Raw genomic sequence first — 23031 nt, forward strand, 5'->3', positions numbered from 1 at the left:
AAAAAGGTACACAAATAAACACCTTAGCTGATAAACAATAAGAGAATATCCTCCTTATTATTATAATTATTCATATTTTGTGTTTTGCTTTTATTCTTTCTATTGAATTTACTTTTATTGTAATGGTTTTTTTTTAACTTATTTTTACCTCTGTTTCTCATTATCATCTGTGCATCTTACTTTAGTTCAGCATTACTGTTTGGCTCCCATTGTTGTATTGCCTCTGGGGTTTCTTGTTTCTGCTTTGCTTTGTTTGTCAAAGCACTTTGTAAACTCTGTTTTTATATATGCTATTTAAAGAAAGTCATTATTATCATTGTTAAATTTGGTGGTTACCTATGTCGTCTATTCTAACAAGTAACAAAAACAAGAGACAGAATTGAACACGATTAAGTTTGCACTCCTCCATTTCCTCTCGCAGAAGAAGATTAGGAGCCTCTGCATGAAGATGAAGGTTGAAGCCCAAGTTGACATTGCTCAGTGGGGCACTCTATGAGACTGCTAACCCCCCCCCCCTCCCCCCCTCCCCAGGCCCTGGTTACATTTTTCCCTCCAGCTGACAGTGATGCAATGTGCAGCACAGCCACAGTTGAGACATTTTCAATTAGGAGCACCCAGGGGAAAACCCTAAAATGCAGCGCAAAGAGTTTTGAGGGGGCCGCAACCAGACCTTAACAAGTTAATTGGAAAAAAAAAGCAGTGGGGATATTCAAAAATAGCAGAGTGTGATTGTGAGCGGTGTCTGAATGAGGAAATAGATGACGTGGCATTGTTATCAAATCTGCCAGTGTATCATCTAATTTGAACTTGGGAAATTTTCGTTAACACTGTTCTACTCATTGGTTAGTAAGGTCAGATATATTTTAGATCCTGCATATTAGTTGCATGTGTCACTTGAAGAAAAGAGCATTTGCAAATAGTGAAAAGAAAGATGGAGGCACACTCTGTCAGTTGGATGCTTTAAGAATACCCTAAAGTAGGCAGCGGTTACGAATGTATAAATGTAATAAAGGAGGCTGACAGCACAGAAAGTATTTTCATGACATGTGTATTAGTTTTGGCCCTTCACATCCGTCTGGCTCCTTCTGGTCTGTTTCACCCAGAGTATATAATCTTCATCTCAACTATCCATCTGCACCTGACAGCCAAAGAGGAAGAGAGAGTGTTCATTTCCACCTGGTTGTGTCATCATATGCCTCACTGTCAGCCATGTTGGCTCTGACACCACAAATAGGCTTTGGTTCAACAAAGAAAAACAGGAGGGAGGAGGGGAATGTGAGAGAGTGATGGAGGTGTGGAGAAGTGGAAGCGCATTGTTTTCATTGGTGAGCAGTCACAGCAACAGTGGATCAAACTGGCTGGATTTGCTATTTCCAGCTCATCAGGTTGAGCGGCCAACTCTCAACAATGTTGGAAAAGATATGAAAGTATTGTTTAGTCAGATGTGAAATGAGGGAGGAAAAAAAAACAACTACATGCAAATCCATTTAGTGAAGGACAAAATGGGGTGGAAGACATGAAATATGTTTTATATTTTAAACCTTAGAGCTGATTTGTTTGCTTTAATCACTTTCTGTCACATCTTAAAGTGTAAATAGACAAGTTTTTGCTCTTACTTTTAATTATGAAGTAAACATTGACTGCACAATTTAATGGCTATAGAATAATGACACCATCAGCATTCAGATTGTTTCCCTATAAGCTTTGTTTTAACTACGCAATTCTGTCTGCCACCAGATACGATCTTCTGGGAAAACGAAGGCTTAATTTATGGCACAAATGAACCATTGCATAATCAAAACAGGGTGAGGAGAGCACTTTTGTTTTCCCTGGTTGCTATTGGTAGCTATCCAGAGCTACCAAAGAGTGTCAGTGTAATTTCTGAGCAGTTACTATCCCCACTAGTGACAACAGGAGGCGGTACAGCTGCAAATCGATTACTTGTCAACTATTAAATCAGTCAACAACTAATTTGATAATCAATTAATCGGTTGAGTAACATTTTAGGTGAAAAAAAAAAGACAAAAACAAAACAGACATTTGAGGATGTCATCTTTGGCTTTGGGAAACTGACGGATCAAATTTTCACCATTTTCTGACATGTTGCAGACCAAATAACTAATTGATTAATCAAGAAAATGACAAAAAAGGAGAAATTGACAGATTAGTCTACAATAAAAGTAATCATTAGTTGCAGCCCTAGCGGGCTGTGGAACAACTGAAGGAACTGTGGAAACTGTGGTAGTTGCTAGACTCTGAGGCAAACAGAAAGCAGAAAGCAACCATGTCTTTGAGACAGTGGTGCCAACAATAATGCCACTTGAAAACGCTGGAGTTGTTGAAAAATTATTTTTTCACTTGGGTTGGTTACCGAACACCATTGGTACTATCGAGTACCAGTTAACGTTAAAGCCTTTAGTGCCAAATGTCGGCACCTGAGGGCTTATCTGGGCAAGAAAGCCGAGTTTAGACAAGAGCATAAGTGCCACAAAGCAACCCAAAGCCTGGAAGCCGGACATGGAGTTCCTAGGGTGGCAAGGGGGCTTCACGGAGCCAGCAGACTCAACTTTAGACAGGAGGCAGTAGCATACTGAAGCAAGGAAGCCAGCCTCGGAGCTCCGAGTCCACTCCGTTGGCTTCCTAGTGAGCCAAAGCTATAGCTGCAGAGTTAATCTTCCAGAGAAGTTCCGACATCTGGTCGATTTTCCTTTCTATTTTACTAATAGTCTAATATCACTGCTAGACAAGACACACTAACACACACACACACACACACAAGGAGACAGACAGACCGACACAGAAGATTAGCTCTATGTGTGATTAGAGAAGAGCACAGGAGCAGAATTGCATTTTTAGTCTCCTGCAGCTTGTTCAGAAATTAAGTTTTGGTATTACAGAGACAGTAAAGGTACTGTTGGGTAGCAGTACCAAATTCCAGGTACCGAAACAAGTACCCAACCCTAGATTCTACTTAAGTGGAATGGAAAGATTAAAAGATGTAGCAACAGTAACTAAAGGGGGGGAAGGCTCGGCGAACTGTCAGTTGACAGTGAGATGAGGGAGGAAAGGTAAGAGAGGTAAAAGGATAGGGAAATGAAAGCAGATGAGAGAGAGGATGGGAAAAAAGAGCATTTGATCAAATGAAAAGAGATGTACAGAGAGGAGTAGGAGGCAAGGAAGGAAAGGAGTGAGGAAGAGGAAGGAGACAGAGACTCAAAGAGGCTGAAAGAGTATGAGTAATGCATAGACTCCACTGAGATGTGAAGGGTCACGGCTCAATACACACTGAGTTCAGTCAGGGGGACAAAGCAAACACACACACACACACATGCACTGACGAATTACCATTTACCTTGCATTTACACACAAATCATATAACCTCCAAAGATAAGGTGCATACACACAGATATGTACACACATTATGTTTTTCATGCTTTTTCATTCACATTACACAGAGCACAGTTTGTATGAACAGAGAGGCAGCCACCCCCACATGTGCCCACGCTCTACTAGTTACACACAAACACGCAAACAATTCAGCTCAATGTACACAAACACGGCACGCATGAACACGCGTTCCTGGTAAACACTTGGAGGGCTAATAAACATATGTAAGCATTAATTTAGCACATTAACACACACACACACACACACACACACACTGACTGCAGTGCTTTCATTATTCATAGTTAGTGCTGGCTGTAGCAGCACTCCCATCTGTGCCCTCCTCTCTCCATCTCTATCTCTGCCCTCGTCCCTCCTCTTTCGGCTCCCTTTTCACCTCGTCCTCGTCTCTCGCTGACTTTGTTTCTGACTGTCATCACATGGACCCAGTTCTTCCTTTCTTGTTTCCTCCATTTTCATGCATGTATTTTTAAACACAGCTTATTCTGCTCATGGTCACAGGAGGTGAGTTTCTATCCCAGTGTCTCTCCTCAATTATACATGAGAACACATCTGTAAGTGATATTAAGGATTAGGCGTTTAACACCTTTCTTGCTCAGTTATGTAGTTAAAACAGTGTTTGAGAAACTGCTCCTCTGTGGGGTTTTTGAGTGCTTGTGTGAGGCTCCAACATCAGAGACTTGAAAGCTATAATACTGGTCCTGGGGACTATCAGTGGTGGTCCAGGTCTTTGAGTGTGTCATTCTGAGGTTGTGTAAAGCGTTATGAGGCTCTGGCTTTAGATGTAATGCATTTTATTAAAGTTTTCTGACGCTATGAGAAGCACACCCAATCACACACAACTCTAAAAATGCTGAGGGCCGCTATGTTCTAAGACTTATTGCAGATGTGGTCCTTGATGTAAAGATGGCAAAGATGTCCAAGGGATAAGGCAGCACTGAACTACCAACAAACTAACACAGTAAATACCTCAGAATAAAACATCACCAGTAATATAACTCCAAGTCGAACTGTGAAGTCAAACTTCACAAAATGAATACTGAAAAAGGATATCCAGATTATAACTAGGATGATAACCTGACACGTAACATCTTTCCTACAAGCCACAACTTGACATTCTTTCTTGTGACAGCAGTGTGGCTCTAGGGATGGCAATGTCAGTCTGTCAACTGGTCCAGAAAGAAATATCTTAACAACTCTGAGATGGATAGCAGTGAAATTTTGTGTGGATATTCATAGTTCGCAGGGGATTAGTCCTAGTGACTTGGGTAATCCCAGTAGACAGTAGAAAACAATGAACATATCATACTGATGTCACCCATTGGTGTTTGGCATTTTGGCTGTCGCCATCATGGTGTTTTGGAGCTAGAAGTGACTATGCTTGGTTGCCAGGGTGGAGCTGTACAGGAGCACTGACTCTGCGGTGATGCCACAGTCACTCAAAGCAGCCCTGCCCTTAAATATGTATAATTTATAGCTTTAAAAGTTTCAACAGGTGACATACAGTTGTCATGACCAAAACCACTTTTTGTACCAGGCTGTAAACACGTTTATTTCTGCTGTAAAGTTGGGCATTTCAACATGGAGGTCTATGGAGATTAACCCGCTCTCGGCGGCAGCCTCAAGTGGCCATTTGTGGAACTACAGTTTTTGGCACTTCCTTGTTCTGACATTTATGGTTTGGAGTGAAATGTTTTCAATACTGTTGGGTAAATTGCCATGAAAATTGTTACAGACATTCATGCCCTCCTCAGGATGAGCTCTATTAGCTCTGGTGATTAACTTGCCCAACCAGATACTTCCGGACAATTTTTTTTTTCCCAATACTTTGTTTTATTACCAATTACATGCAGAACTTTTAACATTCCCTTTGCTGTTTGCCAACATAAGTGTACATTTGAGCTCACGCCCAACACCAACATAATTAACGGCATTTTCATATTGCCTGAATACAAATGTCCCCCGCACTCCTCTGCCGCTCAGCTTTCACTTTGTAATGTTGTTCTGTACGCAAATACACTTGCATTATCACCTATGTGATATTTTTGTTGTGCTACAGTCCAGAAAAGGGCGCTGCAGACACACACTGCTAACCCTGCAACCATCATTAGTGGGGACCAGCAGAGCAGCAAGGTGAAGTTCTGCTTCTGGTCGGAGGAGAAGCGCTACTGTTGCTGGGCTCTCTGCCTCTCGCTGGAGCTTCAACTGCAGGTTGAAGGAGGCAGTGAATCTAGGTCTGTCTGCTGCGGGCTGTGTTGCCATCTGATACAGAGGCATCAGTAGTAAACTGAGACTGTTTCATAACCTGCTAAAAACTCCTTGTAGTTCAGTTTAATAGCCGTCCACTTTCATGTACTGGTTCAGTTGGTGTTAACACCTGATGAGTACCGTACTGGAGTAAACATGAACCATACTCTTGGCCACCTTTTCAAGAGTACTGATCAGTGTTCCATGCCTGGGTACGGTACACAGTGTTCACACTGATCAAATGAACTGGACTTTGGAGTCAAGTGTACACGGATCCAGGCTCAGGTCCCTGATGTGAAAGTCCCCCTGAGAGATCTGTACTTTGTTCTTGAGTGTTTTTTCCAGCAGGTAAAGTCTGCCCTGCAGGTGATGGTACATTTTCATTGTGAAATCGCAGATTCCTTAATAACTAATTCACTATATAATCCAAACAAGTTCAATCCAACACAAGATGCCATGAAAATGTATTGAAATGGTTCCAGATCTGGATATGCACACCTGCCTTCCATGGGTTCCTGAAATGTGAATACACTCCTAAATGCAATACATTACTTATATTCACTTCCTCTGTCTCTGTCTCGCCTTCCCTCTATATTTCTACCTTGTTACTTTTTGACACCTGCTCCCCAGAAAGTTCCTCTGTCAGACAGCAGCCTCAATGCCCCAGTCCGTCAACAGACTGACACAAAGCACAGACATACACAGACCAAGTTCACTGAACACAGCACTCGCACTACCAGAAATAGAGACTGAAAAAAGCAGCGGGGGAAAAAAGAGAGTGACAGAGTGAAAAAAGGTCAACAAAAGGTATTGTTGATTGAAAAGCCCCAAACAGAATCAAGTGGGCTGTAAATCAGTTTAATGGGTAAGTTTTATATTGCTGCAGGGTGTGTGTGAGTTTACATAAGGCCCTAAAGTTCTTATGGAAGTGAATGATTGAGCGACAGTTTGATTTGATTAGTTGAGACCTCATCGCATTACTTAATGGACACAGACTCTCTTTATATCTCTGTCTCCATCTCTTTCCATTTTCTTCTAGCTCCAGTTCTACTTTTGATTTACAACTGCTGCAAGTTGTGTGTTTGTGTGTGTGCATATGTGCGCTTTCAGGCATTGCAAGACTGCCGTATTTTAAAGTACTGCCAGCATGTGTGTGTGTGAGACGGAGCATCTTAGAGAACGGCCGCAGCAAACAACTCATTCTCCTGAGTGAGGCTGATTTATATACGCGCTCTGGTTTTACCGTTCCTGCTTGTGGCGGAACCTCTAAATCTCTCCATCTCTTTCTCACACAAACGCACACAGAGAGTTGTGGGAGAATTGCCGCAACACAGTAAAAGTGAGATCATAAAATGTTATGGTTGAAAGTGTAAAACTTGAACAACAATGCAAACCACAAGGCAGTTGTTTTCCTTAAGCAAAGCCATCCGTCCTCTCACCTTGACTATAGGACAGTCAGAAAGAGAGAAAGGATGAAGAAGAGGACACATCCTCAAGACCTTCAGCTGACTACCAGAATTATAGTCAACAAAAAAAACAGGATTACAGTAATCTGATTACACTTTAAAAGCTTGTGAGATCATAATCCCATTGTGTTATATTACATTTACCCTATAACATTTCATTTGCCTTTAAATGATGGATGATACTGACTATATATGGAGTTAATGCACTTCTTTGTTCTTTTAATTGGTTGTTTAAACCTGCATTTACTGATTTTGGAGTGCAAACATAACAATGATATATTATCACATTGTAAATTATGATAAAAGGATTTGCTGCCTGCTGTATGTGGTATACCTAGAAGGGCACTCAGAGAGCGCAGACCTTTGCCAAGGCAAATAGTACGTCTTCTATGATATGCAAATCTGCAAGCTCAACCACTATGCCTATGTCTGGATATATTTCCAAAACTATTAGAATGATGTAAGAAGCCTGTGCATTTATTATGCACAGGCACTAAATTGCGGTCAATATTATTGCTTGTTCTTGTGAAGCTTAAAGTCTGAACGTTGGGTTTTATTCCACCAAAACCAAATGCCCCATCTTGCAATGTTAACAAACAAACAAACAAACAAACAAAATGTGTCCTTGGCCCATGGGACACACTTCACTTGAAAATTAGGCCAGTAGTTTTTCCCTTATCCTGCTTTCAAACAGACAACTCAAAGTGAAGACATAACAGTCATGGCAGAGGTACTAAGATGTCAGATCATTAATCTTTCAGGCAGAAAAAAGTTGGTACATTTAGCTTTATCGAAGGCTAGCTAGCTGGTGTGGTGGAGGGGTATATGCAGGTATACCCACCTCTTTTTCTGGCTGTTTACATTATATCCACCTGTCAGCCAAAAGGCCAGTGAAATACTGTTTATAGGAGAGTATACCCACTCCCTCCTCGGTAACCTATCCATCTACCTAGGAGTACACCCACCTCATCAACCACCACTACACCACTGATTTCAGAGGATATCATCTCTTTAGCGTGTCTATCAGAAGAGATGGGCGTTAGGGCCCTTAAACCAAGCTTATGGTCAGCCACCTGTCAATGAGTGTCAGTAGCCCTAGTTTTTGAGTTGTGTTCCATGCTGTTGGCCCTTGTTGGCTTTTTTTTGGCCAATTCAGCATGTTGAATTGATGTCGGATACAGCAGAGCCCCTTGGTAAATGAAATCACTCTGATTGGCAAGTCGTCACAGTAAAACAACCTTGATATTTTAGGTATTATTTTTTAGCCATTGAGCTCTTCAGCAGAAATGGTTCATAACTGTTTGTGTTATTGTTTGCTGGCACACAATAAATATCCTTTGTTCTTTCAACATCGGGTTGTGTTGTCAGTGTGCTAACTGGCTAACTGGCATCAGGAATTCATCCTGTTCCTCCTCTGGTTTCCCTTTTTGAATGGCGAATACATACTTTCACCATCTGCTGGTATGGAGACTTATTTCCTCTCAAGCAGGTGCAGATCATATGTACCGGTCTTTGCAGGGTTGTCATGTGCAACTCTCTGATAGTTGATACTGGTGGTATATGGGGTATATATGCACTTCAAACTGCAGGCTGAAAACTCAAACAACCTTGTTTGAACTTTTTTGATTAACTGTAATGCTGATAATCTTATAACTGAGACTTCTTTCTACTAAAATGCCCAACATATTACTGCAACTCTACTCTGTCTGCTGCTTCACTATCAGGAATGACTTCAGAAGTTAATCAATCAGTGTGAAAACTGCTAACTTCGGACTTAGCGGGATTCTGAGCGACAGCAGCTTTTCAGTTTTTACAGATAGTACAAAGTGCAGAGAGGCAGAAACGTACAGCAGAGCTGGGTATGATCAAACGATATAAGTTTGTCTGAACCTTTCTCTCTTCTCCACACACAAACACACACCCACACACACACTTCTTCAGGAGCAGACAGGCTGAAAGAAAACCTTCTTTGGGCTCTGCTCGTCTGAGTGGTAGCAACACAAACAAAACAATTTGAGGGAGGCCAACAGAGAGAGCCAGAGAGATAAAAAAGCTCTTAAGGGGAGCAATATCACCCCCTCTTAATGATATCATGGAACGCATAATGAGAAACAACACAAAACACACACACACATACACACTCATGCTAAGTGGTCTCCAGCTGTGGTGAGTAATAAAGTTGCATCTCTGGTGTGTGTGGGATGACAGAGATGGATAAGTGCATGATTTGAGGTTTGAGGAGAGGGACAGAAGTAGATATGAAGCGGGAGGAGGACTAGACTTTGATAGAGAGAACGTAAGAAGACAAGAAGATAGGCTGTGGAAAAACAGGAAGGGGGCGGGATCAGAAAATGAAGTGAGAGAAAAAAGGCAGCTGATAAAAACCAGTGGAAAAGAAGGATAAAGGTTTCCCCTGTCGCTTACATGGGAAATTCAATAATGTCAGAGCACAAGTGACCCTCTGACACTTAAAAAAACACTGTCCAGTCCTCCAGCAAAGGGCATCTTATGAAGAGGTTTTATCTCCAGGGCTTTGTGAGCTCTCACATTCACATCACACAGCATCAGAATATTGTGGGGACTAATCTGCCATAGCTGTTGGCACAGCTGGTGTTTGTTTACACGGTGTAGTTGCTACAGATGCTACTTTTGGGTACACTAAGGTGAGAAACTTTAACTGATGTACACAGGCAACCATTTTAGAAGTAATGATGCTGCTACAAAATGACAGAGTGTAGATGCGGAGCAACTTTGATGAGATAGATATTTTGACAAATGACTGAAACTTGATGTGTTCCTTCAAATCCAGACTCTACAAGACACGTACAGTTCAGAATGCAATGTAGACAGTCACTATGATTAGTGGAAAGTATTCCTGTTTTTGCTCTTATTCCCTAAAAGACAATATTCCGACTAAACTGTTTAAGTTGCTAATGAAACATTCCACTAACACTGCTGTTTACATGTAGCCATGCATACTATGATTAACATGTTGCTTATCACGTCAAAATATAGAAAAGTGGATCAGCTGGAGCTCTTGTCATTTTGCTTTATTGCATCAAAAGAATTTTAAAGAAAAAAGACAGAAAGTTAAGAAATTTTTCTTAACAGTGGTGGACTTATCTGACCGTGCAAACACAGCCTCCCCCTTTCGTTCCATCAACCAGCTTCTTGCAAAGGTTGTGTTGCGATATTTGCGCATATCCAAAAACCTGTTAATATCCAAGTCTTTCATGATGTTTAAAAGTAAATGTGTTTCTTCCTCTGACCAGAAATGTTGGCTTTTCTTTTGGGCATGCATCTCTACCCTAGCCTGGTTCCAGACCATAGACCCCGCCCATTCAACTGAGTAGGCTTGCATCTCTGGTCTGGCATACTGCAATGAATTTGCGATTTATCTCGTCCAAACGATGGACGGACCAATGAACGCCGGGGGTGGGGGCTGGTCTAGCGATTAGCCAATCAGCGCCACGCTGATGTCAAGCTGTACGCGCTGTGGGTAACTGGTAAGGATAGCAACAATGGCGACCGCTACAGATCCTACAGACCACATTAACGATGCTATCGAGGTATTTCGCCACTACTCACGTTAATGGAGGATCAAATTAAGGAAGCTGCTAAACTGGATTTAACGGCGATGCAGCTGGGCGTGCACGACGACAGAGACATTTTAAATGGGCAATGCTCGCTTGTTTTCGGCACCCCCGAAATTTGGAATATGGCCTAATTTGGAAAATCTAAATGGATTATGCTGTTAACATGCACTGTATCAAATTCAGAATATTGTCACATTCAGAATAACAGGGGAACATTAGTGTGCATGTAAATGTATCCAGTTGTAAATAAGGCTTATGTTTGATTCTAGAAATACAAAATTAAAATACCCACATATTTAATGGAGTTTTGTGTCTTTTAGCCTACAAGATAAAGGGACATATCAGGGTGTAAATATTTGTTTGTTATTAATAATAAAATGGTAAGTGAACCCTGGTTGAAAATGTCTAAATAAAACATGAAATCTCCTGCAGTGCATCATCAGACAGTGGCCTGTATGCCTTTCTGTCTCTGCTTATTTTGCATTTCCAAAGACTGCCCACAACATTGATGTGATCTAGCTGGCAAAGCCCCTGCAAACCGCAATGCACATGCAATTTCGAATGCACATGACCTGATAATGGGTGACACATCCATGCTGTGGATACACGAAGCCCTAAACTGAACTATAATCCAACTGCTACACAAGAAGCACATGACCACCTTGATGGGGAAAACTAATCCAGCATCAATCTATCGCTGGAGTGGATATCAGTACTCAAACCTATAAATAAGACATGAGGAAGCCTCCATTATGTTGACCCAACATGTAGTACTGCATCCACAGCCTCTGCTGGCATTCAGGAATAAGACGACGAAGGGTTAGAAGAACGAGAGATGAGAGACGATGGAAGGGAGAAATTCTGTTAGAATCTGAAAGACATACGAGCCATATGGAGAATGTATGGTTGGCATGGAAACATGAAGAAGTGAAGTGGAATATCACCCCCTCACACACACATACATGTACAGTACACGCACAAATCACAGTCGCTTATACCTTACCTCATATACTGTACATGCTTAAGTCTGTCCTCAGATCAGTCTCAAATAGTGCACATACACATGCGCGCTAATGCCCTCCTATCTGCATTACGTTGTGTAGGATTAGGCTATGTCACAAATCACATCATGCATACATTAACACACACGCACGCACACACACACACACACACACACACACATACACACAAATCTGCATGATGTACTGTAATCCAGTGGAGCTACTGTACTGTTATCTGCTGGGAGCAAAAGAGAAAAAAGGGATGAAGTAGAGGACGGAAGAGGATGAGAAAAGAATATTGAGAAGGGCAGAAAAGAGGGGAGAAGATAAGAGGCTGAGATACAAAGAGAAAAAGGAGAAGGAAGAAAAGGATATAAAAATGGCACGTTATAAGACAGAAACGATGGGATAAAAGTAACGTGCAAGGGGAGTGAGAAAGGGAGAAGAAGGCGGGGATCAAAGAGAAAATAGAGGGAGGTGTGAAAATGTAATCTGGGGAAGGAAGAGGAAAAGGAAGGAAGAAGGAGGACGGAAAGACAGGCTGTGAGTTTGGCAAGAAATTGGGAGGCTGACGAGGTTTGATCTTGCCACCCACAAGGTTGGACTAAGCTGAGAAGGCATGAGAGCACTACTACTAATTCTCCCATTGATTTAAAAGTAGGGTACAACAGATAGGAGCTGACACACACATACTGTATGTATACACAGATGTGGAGTGGCAGTATAGAGGCGCACAATCTGCACACTTGCATGAGAGGCACGCAAAGGTGTGTGATCAGGACGACTGGTGAAGTCTTCACTACATGCTGATGGATGGAGGGGAAACTCAGCTTTAATGCATCGCATAAATGATGCGAGAGAGGTTTCTGAATTAAATGCACTGCCAGGAGGTTTCACTTTAACATTTGAGTGAGACACGTGTGAAACAGGGGGTTTAGGAGTCCTCTGCCAGAAAATTTGAAGCCTCAAACACTTAATTTCTTGCATTCTGGTGATTTTTTATGCACTAACTTGTTTCTTTTCTACATTAGTTCATGGTGAAAATGTCTTTAAATTTGTCAAAATATAAGTCCTCTGGTTTTTTTTTATGTTTTTATTGGAAAGCGGGGGACAAATGCACATGTGGGGTGTGTGTCCCCGAGCCAAAATCTACTCGTGAACTCTCATAACTAACTCCGAAAAATCAGCGATCTGAGTACAAGACGATGTAGAGCCATAATACACTGAGAACATCCTGCACACATTCAGAGCTGCAACACTGACCGAAGATAAAGGCACTGACTAGGGCAAAACTACATGCACAAGATTAAATTACAGATGACAGATTTGAATTATAGGATGCAATTCTTGCCACACAAGGCCATTACTGTTCCTGCGGCAGAGTGGCAGACGAAAATGAGAGACTGCTGTAATATGCAGATATTCGTGTGAAATCTGCTGCTACATTTTGAGACATCTACAGTATATTATTTTGAAATGTTTATTTTTTTGAGCATAGGAGTATAAAGTGCTCCTAGTCTCTGCTCCGTCATGTGTCCTAATTAATGTGCTCTTTCTCTCTCAGCTGTGTGTGTGTGTGTGTGTGTGTGTGTGGTGTAATACTTGGAGAGGATCTCACGAGGACTAGATCGCACTTAACAGTTTTCAAGAGGGAGCATAAGAAAAACAAATGAATCAGAGGGAGCGAAGAAGCAGAGAATGTGCAGGCATTAAAATTTGAAGAACATATACAATGTGCATGTAGCTATTGCATGAGCAGCCTCTACATTTGTGCATGTAAGTGTGAATCAACTGTGTATACACTGAGCACATTTCACAGCAATGAATATCATTAACAGCTTTTCCTCTTTTGCATAGCGAATACACAGAATGTGGTTCATACTGACAGTATGGGGGGTTGGGATCGAGGGCTTAGCTGAAGATTTGAAGCTCATGACTTCAATAATGTGAGACAGACAGACAGCCATCGCATCAAACCAGACTCCCTCCGCTATTTTTACATGGCACTTTGCCCTCCATGTGTAATTTGTGTCCATTTAAAAAGAGAACAGCAGGATTCAGGCCTGACAGTATGAAAAGGTTTTGAGTACAGAGGAATCACAGCAAACAGTTTGCCTCCAAAGGGAATGGCCCGACCTCATGAGAGCGCATGAATCTGTGAGTCAGCCGAGAGTTTTTTTTTCATGTGGCTCATCGCATCATGGGTCAGGGGTTTGACCAAACACTTTGACTTTATGTAATAGTTTATGTAACGGCTTGTGTCATCAGCCATTTTGCATCTTTCCAAGGAAGCAGCGGGTACAGTTCAGTCCCGGAAAAATGGCACAGAGAATCTTCACCTGAATAGCGGCAACTACCTTGTTAGAGTCATTTTTATTCATTCAAAAGGCAGTGATTCAGTTATCCTCCAGGCATGGGAACAGGCAGCTGTTAACCTGTGAAGAGTGAGCTAAAAATGAAGACACACTGCAGATTTCCACAGCTACTGTATCACCTTTGTACTTGGCTTTGCAGCTGCAATGGAATTATTCTTTTTTCTCAGTTTCTCCTGAAAACGAGAAAACATTTTGACAGCCTAACTTTTTCTGATACAATATTAAACCCTTCTGACTCATTCCTTGGCATATTATAACCGTGTAATGTAAACCTTGTACATGGCAGTGTCTTACATTAACCCCATCTCTTCAGCTTGACAGTGTTACAGCTTGAATCTGTCATTAGGTGGTTGCCATGGTGATGACCAAGATACATAATGGCCACCCATGCTCTCCCGACATCACTGTCTCCTGACATTGTTGTGTTTTAAAATATGTTGTTTAAACGCTACGGTTGCCAGTTCTGCTCTCCCCACTTCGGCAAAGCCTTTTAGCAGCTTTTAATTATACATCAGTTTTTTAAAGCGGAGAGATGAGTGGAGAGATGCATAGATGAATGGATGGAAATGAGGAGAGATGAGAGGAGAAAGAATGGTTTGGGGGATGTAACAGAAAGAGATGTTAAATAAAGAAGAATAAAGGAATACAACATAAAGACACAAGCCCATGAATGTAAGGATGAAGGATGGATCAGTCTACAGGGACCAACAGATGGAGAGATTAAAGCCAAAAACGGAGCAAGTAAAATGCATGAAGGGAAAAAGATTTTCAGAGAACACAAGGGCTGAAGAGAGTTGAAAGACAGAGAGAAAGAGTAAAAATGAGAAACAGACAAAAACACAGAGATAAAAAGCCAGACATGCAGACATTACTTAATCCAAACTATTCCTTATCCATTCTCCATCTTTATCATGGGACGAAAAATGATGATAAACAAGCAATGTCAAGAACAGACACACAAAGAGAGACAAACGAGCGACAGGCACTCGTCCATCCTCGTCTTCTGTTGTCATCCCTTGTTCTTTTATCCACACCCTCTCTCTTTATCTCTCTCATCTTGTCTGTTCTCATGTATGTTTTAGCACTGCTCATCATATATTTATGTTCTGGTCAAATAGGGGGCTGCCATGGAGAACCAGGCTGTTTGAAGAATGTCATAACACACAGACAGAATCTGTTTCACTTGCCTCCATGTTGTTTCAATGGACATTAGGTTTAGTTTATGTAATTGAAAGGCTGTTAAATTCATCTCAATACACACCCTCCAGCAGTGTCGTCTATATTCTCTATCAGCTTGTTGCAAGTTTTTATTTAAACTATATGAAGTCTGAGGGAAATGTGCAAACCCAAGGGCCATTTTTATGGCTGCATTTTGTACATAAAAAACTCTGGATGTCTTGTACATCAGTTCAGACATATTTCCTCCAAATTTGGCCTCAAGTATTTGGTATATTTGGAAACGTTGGGATCACCACCATGGCTGTAATTAACCAGCTAGGGGGAACTGGGGCAAAAATGAGCCGCTGGGCCCTATTAACTCCCTGTTCTTCCCACTGTGTGACCTTCTTTTTTTAGTGAATATATTATGTTTGGTTTTTCAAAATGAGTTTGGGTTTGAATAGTCTAGTCTGGTAATTTAGGAAAAGCCACCGAATACCCAGAAATGTTGTTGTGTTTAAGAATTAAATCAGCACAGCTTTTTCATTTTAATGATAATAGAAAAAACCCTAAATCATTAAGAGAGAGATCCTTTGTCTAGTCTATATAATATTATATAGTTATATAATGGTGAAACTGATAAATAGATTTGACTTTTAGTGCTGTAAATCTTGCCAGCGCCGGCTTTACTGTGTAATAATGTTAATAAACACAAATTGATTTAGGATTATGCATAGCATTATTATTATGCTATATGTAAACACAATACTGAAGAAACTCTTCAAGAGATAAGGTAAGATGAGGTAATAAACAGGACCCACCTTAAGGCCACTGTCATGTCAGTCTAAATAAACTCAACAGAATTAAACTCTAGGTAAAGAAAGCAACAGTGACGCTTAAGAAAAGAGCCTGGAGCTACGGTTATTTGTGTAACCAATAACATTACACAACGTAAACATGTTGAACATTTACATTAATCTGGACGACTAAATAAACTGTGTGTTATTTCTTACTCAGTGGTGCATATTCTTGAACAAATTTTCAATTAAAATTAGACAAACCACTTAACACACAATAAGCCTGGAGCATTTAGGGCCACTGGAGTGCTGGGGCCATGGGGCAGTTGCCCACTTTGCCCAGTTGGTAGTCCAGCCTTGAGCTACACAAGGGTTAAATCTCCACAAAACAATTTGTGTCATATCTTACGAAAATGCACATACAAGGTTTCTATGATATCTAATGAATTAGCGCCCTGGCCATTGAGGTTAGGTTTAAAAACAGAATTGTGGTTGGGTGACGTCATCTTACGTACTTAACGTAAAGTTACGTAGGTTAGGTTTAGGAATAAAATGTTATGTTGGTTAGGTTTAGGAAAAGAATTATGGTCGGGCAACATCATGTTATGTACTTAACATAAAGTTACATAGGTTAATTTTAGGAAAGTTATATAGCTCAGGTTTAGAAAAAGAATTATGCTTGGGCGTCGTCATGTTACATTATTACGTGTTACGTAGGTTAGTTTTAGAAAAGGAAACTTACAAAGGTCAGGTTTAGGAAAAAAGTTACGTAGGTAAGGTTTAGGAAAGGACAGATTTGTAGGTTAGGTTTCGGAAAGTAAAGTTACGTAGGTTAGGTTTAGGAAAGTAAAGTTACATGACCCACTTTTGGACCGCGACCCACCAGTTGGGAACCACTGTCTTAAAATAACTCAAAATTCATTTGGATTTACATGGGACCTGAGCACTGATCTGCTGAGGAAAAGTCCTGTGTTTGTTTGACCCATCCACCACTCTAAACCACCTCATTAAGCTGACTCTGCTGTTTATACCACTTTCTTCTTTACCCCTGTCAGGAAATTGGTGACGTGATCACAGCCTTTATGATTACATGGGTTATATATGCATTCTGGTTCATTACTTTTCAAAGGTATTCATACAAACAGTGCATGAGAACAGCCTGAAGAGTGAGTAGTTCATGCAGTCAGCAGTGGTCCCAACAAAAATAGACAATCTGTTGAATGTGTGTAATGACACCTTGGTTTGATTGACTGGCATTAGTGGCTCAAGGTGAGGGCCTTTAGGCAGTGGGATATATATATCGCCGTGCCAACCGCTGCCAAGCTCGCGTGCTTGCCAAAGGCTTTCAGTCACACACACACACAAATACACACTCTACACAATCCTAATTCTCTCCCTCCCCGTGGCACAGGAAAAATGACCACTCCTCTCTTTCCTGCCCCTCAATCTCTTTCACTCATTCTTCCTCTTTCCCTCCTTCTCCACTCAGGGTGCCAACAGTTGGCTGTTCTCCTCATCCATTGTTGCTTCCTCTCTTGCCCCTGTCCTATTTGTTTTACTTCCCTCCCTCTAGCCATCGTTTGCTCTCATTCTCTCTCTTCCCACCTCCACCTGCCCTTTCTCCTCCCTCTTGTTTTTTCTCCCAGCAATTCATCTGTCTTTCTCCCCCCAACTCTGTCTCTGTCTGTCTGTCTTTCTGTCTCACTCTCCTTCTTGGTCCATTCATCTTTCTTCCTCTCTCTCCTGTGTTCTCATTTACAGCCTGTCCCTGAGCCTATTCATCTTTTCTCTGACACCTTCACTCTCCTCCTGTGTCCCTTTTGTCCATCTCCCTGGCTTTTATCTATCACTCACAATACCTGCAGAAGTGTGTTTATAACCTGGAGGTCATAAGAGGTTTTTATCACTGACCATCGGGGGAAATTACAGTAAGGAAAGCGAGTGAGCCACAAATAATATGACTATAGTATAGCTGAATTATAAGACTTAACACAACTGACCACATGATTTACTAGCTGCATTTTGTACCATGTTTAATGATGATTAACAATGATCAATGCGTCTTGTTTGTTTGTTTTACAGAAATGGAAAAAGCACAGTTCCGAAAGAACTAGTGGCATGAAGGCTGACTATTATGTTCCCTCATGTTGCTGTGTCTCGGTCAAAATTGCACACACTGCAATGACCATAGCCAAAGGACAGCTAACAGGTATATTCTGCAAAAGAGTGTCCATAACTGTCCATACCAGCAGGCAGTGGTAGTCTGTGTTTGTCATTCAAAAAGGGAAACCTTAAGACCAACAGGAGGGATTCAATACACTAGTTAGCCAGTTAGCACATTAACAAGACAACCTGATGCTGAAAGAACAAATTATATTTACTGTACACTAGTAAACAAAAGAAACAATTACGAACTGGTTCTGCTAAAGAGCTCAAAGGCTAAAAAAATAATATTACTGAATATAACAAGTTTGTTTTTGATCTCACACCATCTGGACTTTAACCCTTTGTTTACTTTCCTCGCTTTCATTTCTCTTGTGCACTGAGCTGAACTTCTAACCAGAGTGATTTCATTCACCGACAGGCCGGGTGTCTCCAATGCCGATTCAACATGCTAAATCTGCTGAAACAAGCCGACTAGTGCCAACGGTGGGAAACGCACTGCAAAAACTAGGGCAACAGATGCCCAACAACAGCCTAACATTGACAGACAGCTGACCGTCAGCTTGGTGTGTCAGGGTTCTTAGGAGGAGCTGAATGCTGGAGCTATTCTCTGGATGAGTAACAGCCCTTTAAGAAATAGCACAGTAACACAGTAACAGTACCAGTACTTGTGTCTTGTCTCTGGCTACAGTGCAGATTGCCAAATGGGCTCGTAGCCAAGTTTCCATCCAAATTTACCACAAATTTAATGGAGTTGGGCTTATCAACATTAACAGTTGGTGGCACTAATTCTCGAATTAATTCTATTAAATCACTGCAGAAGAAGAAAGGACACAATTAAAAGAACAACAGTCAAGTGAAAGAGGTTTTTGTCCTCCTCCTCACACCCAGTCTTAGCTCTATCTCTACACAGTGTATGCTCTTCTCAAGAGCACAACGCAGGGCATTTTTGTATGCATCTCTCCTGCTTTCAATTTGTGTTCATCTTTTTTCTCGTCCACATGTGTACATCGTTCTCCAGTCTACCCTTCACCTCCTATTCTCTCCTCTATTTGTGTTTACTGGCCATTAAAACCGAAAGTCGTCTCTAAAATAAGCTTTATTGGCAATGTATTTATGGCATGCTGAAGAAATCAATAATTGGGAGCCATGGAGTACAATAATAACTGCCTATAAAAAGAGCGGAGGTGTGTGTGTGTGTGTGTGTGTCTGCAGTGTTTGTTTTAATCCTGGCCTGAGCTGACCTTTTAAAAGCGCACACCAAACTTTTTTAAGCTCCATTTTTCTCCTGCAAACACACATTGTTCAGACTCCAGCTGCTTTACATTTTACACACAGAAACACATGTACGCAAAAAAAAGATTTAAGGAAAAAGGAGGCAAGAGAACAGTGATAAAGTGAACAGTGATAAAGACGGAGGGCAAACGATGAAGTGGTAAGAAGAAGCGATGCAGCAAAAGAGAGAGCAAAGGAGGTGAGGAGGAACGGATGGCTGAACGATAAGACGGCAAGGGATGATAAATCATCCTGTAAAATGAAGAGGGAGACAGAGAAGATATCTGCGATGGGAAGAATAAAAGTGAAGAGACGACAGGGCAGGAAGATGGATGGAGCTGAGGTGGAGGGCAGAGAGAGATTAATAAAGGAGAGGAAAGATGAGTGAGAGACAGATGGATGTTGAGGAAAGACGGGCAGATCAGGGCAGAATATTAGGATGGGGAGGGAGAGAGTTGGATATAGATACAGGAAGGAAAAGGATGATGGAGGGAGAGAAGGAGGGGGGTATTATAGAGACAATGAGTTAAATAGAGTCCGATGGAGAGAAGAGGTAGAACTGTATTGGAAAGAGTACTGAGAGGGAGGGTGAGAGATGTGAGTTGCGATGGAGAGCTTGTGTGAGTCACATCGTCTCCTCCGCAAGCTATTAGTGATTTAATCACTCTGACATCACTGAGTGTGTGTGTGTGTGTGTGTGTGTGTGCGTATCATACCAGATTACCCTGAGCTAGTGCAGTCAGGAACTGGCTCATCACTCTTCTGCAGCAGTGTGCATTCATCATGTCAAAGACGTGTTTCTCAATCTATGGGCTGAGACCCAAAACAGGTCGCAGGTTGTCACTGGTGGGCCTCCACCTGACTAATAGAATAGTTATAGAGCTATGTCCTCCGTGAGTCTGATATTAGCAGTTTGATAAACTGCATAACTGATCTAATATGACATAAGGTTATATTGTGTTGACACAGCAGTAACACGCTGCATTTTAGATTGAAAACTGAGATGAAAAAATGCAGTAGAGAGCCACAGCTATGAGGGAAGCTATCATAGCCTAGATTATCACCATCCACTTTTATTCAACCTCCTCTCTTGGAGTATAAACTGCTCCACAAAAGGGCAAAATGAGACCAGAGTTGATGGTACAAATAAGGCTCATGGTATTACAACCTACCAAGGCATTAAGAAATCCAGACTGACCAGATTTTCAACACAGTCAAAAATATGGACATGCATCTTCCTATTAAACTCATATGGAGAAGCTGTGCTGAGGACATATTGTTTGTAGTGCACATCACGTGCCACTAGAGGTCAGTCTACTGGTGGAACAGGCAGGTAAGTTGGTGGGGATAATGTTACAGGACTGTAAACAGCCGACTAGCAATGGCACAAAGAGACCAGAGAGAAAAACAGCATATTTTCACATCTAACTTGGTGCATTAAGAGTTTACTTCAACTAAACCTGAGTTGGTGATTGTTGGAACAGTGGACTTACTAACAAAACAACTAACAAGACTATCTCGACTAGTTTTGGTGAATTTTATTTTGTTTCTGTCAAGTCTGTGTTGTTTACTTACTAGACTGAAAAAGCTAAAACAGCTTGTGGAACAGGAAACATAGATACCGCCCGAGCCTTGTAAAAATACACACTTTCAATAAGTGATGTGAACTGTTAGCAACCAAGCTAACAAGCCGAACGAACAGGAAGCATGCAGTTAGCAAGCTTGATTTCTCCCTCTGGATCTAAACCAAAATCAAATCTTATGTGTCACAGACATCATATACCTACAAGTACAATGTGTCTTGAAGGAGAGTTCTTGTGACTGACTAGAGCTATCCTGGCTGTCTAGCAAGTTAGCATTAAGCTAAAGTAGTTCACCAACTAGCCCTGCAAGTATTTACCTTGTTGCCAAGCTTCTTGACCCAAATTTTTCACAAAGACGCAGACTGATGTTATTGTGCAACTTCCTGGGCCTTAAGGATAAATTATAGAATCATAACCAGATGTTGAAGGTTGCTGCCAAAGTGCAATCCAGCATGAATCACTGATTACTTGCTCAAAATTCTTCTCTGCAACTCAGTCTGCCTCAGAACCTGAATGCAACACAGTTATTTCACAGCCAATATATAGCTATGGAGTAAGAGCGCTGCGAATAACAGACTATTGATTGGATACTGTTATTATCATCATCCACAACATGTTTTAGAGACAAAATGCAGGAAATCATTTAAATCCAACCACCTACTATTCTCTTCCAATTAAATCCCTGAAACCTGTTATCTAAGCTCTTCGGGTCTGATTGCACCTGATTGCTACAACAGCTGCATTTCCTGCTTTTTGCAATCAGAATATTTATGCAGCTGTTCTAAAATCTGACCAGTGTTTCTCTTGTACACTGGACAAGAGTTTGGTATGGTAATCCCTGCCATGGGACAGCACCAGACAGTCTGAGGATGCATTATCATTTCACTTCATTAGTTGGATACTGCCATCAGAGCAGTATCCAATCATGCACAAACAGAGGTCACTGCTCTAATTTAATTTAACAATGCCCCCTGACCAATCAGAGGGGCTTTGGTGATAATTGTTGGGCCAAGCATACATTATGCCAGCAAAGATAATTAAAGCAAAAACAGAAAAGAGAGGGCAGACAAACAGACTAAACTCTCCAAGGATTTTCCATGATGTGAATAGGCAGAAGAAGACTAAAAGTGTTAGTGTAAAGTGAGAGTCAATAATGAGGATTTGTTGCTTTTTCTTCACAGTCTGTGTTATAAACCAAGTATCTGTGTGCTTTGGACTCTTGGTCGGATAAAACAAACAAGCAGGAGACATCACCTCAGGATTGAGGAAGTCACAGTGGGAATTCTTCACTATTTTCTGACACTTTACCAAATAATTCATTAATCGTGAGAATATGTAGCAGATTAATCAGTTTGGGTAATAATCTTTAGTTGTGTTGAATACTTTTCATAGTCTAGGACTTAGTTATTTATACGATGATTCGCCTCTGCACTGCACTGCTCACATTGTGTACCTCCTGGGTTGCTTTGAGGCACAGAGATGAAAGGGGGCACTATTCTCCCAGCACAAATAGAGCTTAAACTTTCAGCCTCTCTCAATGGCAGATGGTGGAAGGAGTGAAGACCTAATTTAAAAAACCACTTCCCACATGTTTATCCTCTTCATAGGCAAAAAAGAAACATAAAAGACGCAGAGGGTGCAGTGGCTTTATGGGAAACCATCTTTTTTTTTAAGAACAAGAGCAGTGGTGTGAAACAGAGGCTACCACTCTTTGCAAACATGGCCTTATTTGTTTATGGGAATAATCGGTCTATGCTCTCTATAATTAATTTGATGAATTATAAGTGAGGCCTGCCATGCTCTGAGGCCATCCCATAACATACATGCAGTAGTTAATTCAGTCAGTCTGCTGTGAAAGTCTTTAAAAACTGCCAGCAAACTTGCAGTCAGACTAAATAAATGGAAAGCTGACCCACCCTGGAGCTTCTACCCCAGGCTTGTTGTATCAGGGGACCCAGTGCTGAA

At 41.3% G+C, this 23031-nt stretch overlaps 1 protein-coding gene across 4 annotated transcripts in view; it reads right to left on the reverse strand.

Moving 5' to 3' along the window:
• Window positions 1–23031, reverse strand: part of slc8a4b (solute carrier family 8 member 4b) — a 124238-nt gene that overhangs the window by 14283 nt on the left and 86924 nt on the right. The gene's annotated exons all lie outside the window — the stretch shown is intronic.

Source organism: Epinephelus lanceolatus, chromosome 22, assembly GCF_041903045.1.
Source record: "Epinephelus lanceolatus isolate andai-2023 chromosome 22, ASM4190304v1, whole genome shotgun sequence".
Classification (NCBI taxonomy): Eukaryota; Metazoa; Chordata; class Actinopteri; order Perciformes; family Serranidae; genus Epinephelus; species Epinephelus lanceolatus.